Genomic DNA, 474 nt, shown 5'->3' with positions numbered 1-474 from the left:
AGGCCGTATGTGAACTCTCTGCCTGTCCTGTCACGGCTATGGAAGCCATATATGAACTCTCTGATTGTCCCATCACGGCCAGGGAGGCTGTTTCAGAACTCTTTGCACCAGCTCCGCCAGGCTTCCTCGTTCCTCCGGCTCCACCTTGGTCATTCGTTGACCTGCCCTCGCCTCAGGACTACACTCCTCCGGCTTCGCCTCGTCCCTCCGCCCCTTCGGTTCCGTTGGGCTCCTCTCTCCCTCCGGCTCTGCCTTGGTCCTCGGTCACTCCGGCTCCACCGCAGCCTTCCGGAACCCCACCTTCACCTCGGTCACCAGAGCCGTCGTGTCCCTCAGTGTCACCCTGGCTCTTCGGCTCTCCGTCTTCTCCTTGGGCCCCCCGTCCACCGGCTCCGTTTCTGTCAGTCGGACCCCTGAGACCTCCTGTTTCACTCCCCTCATGGTTCCTCCCTCCATCAACTCCACCGTGGACTG

Source organism: Sinocyclocheilus rhinocerous, unplaced genomic scaffold (assembly GCF_001515625.1).
Source record: "Sinocyclocheilus rhinocerous isolate Xijiao unplaced genomic scaffold, SAMN03320098_v1.1 scaffold254, whole genome shotgun sequence".
NCBI classification, from domain to species: Eukaryota; Metazoa; Chordata; class Actinopteri; order Cypriniformes; family Cyprinidae; genus Sinocyclocheilus; species Sinocyclocheilus rhinocerous.
This window is presented reverse-complemented; position numbering follows the sequence as displayed.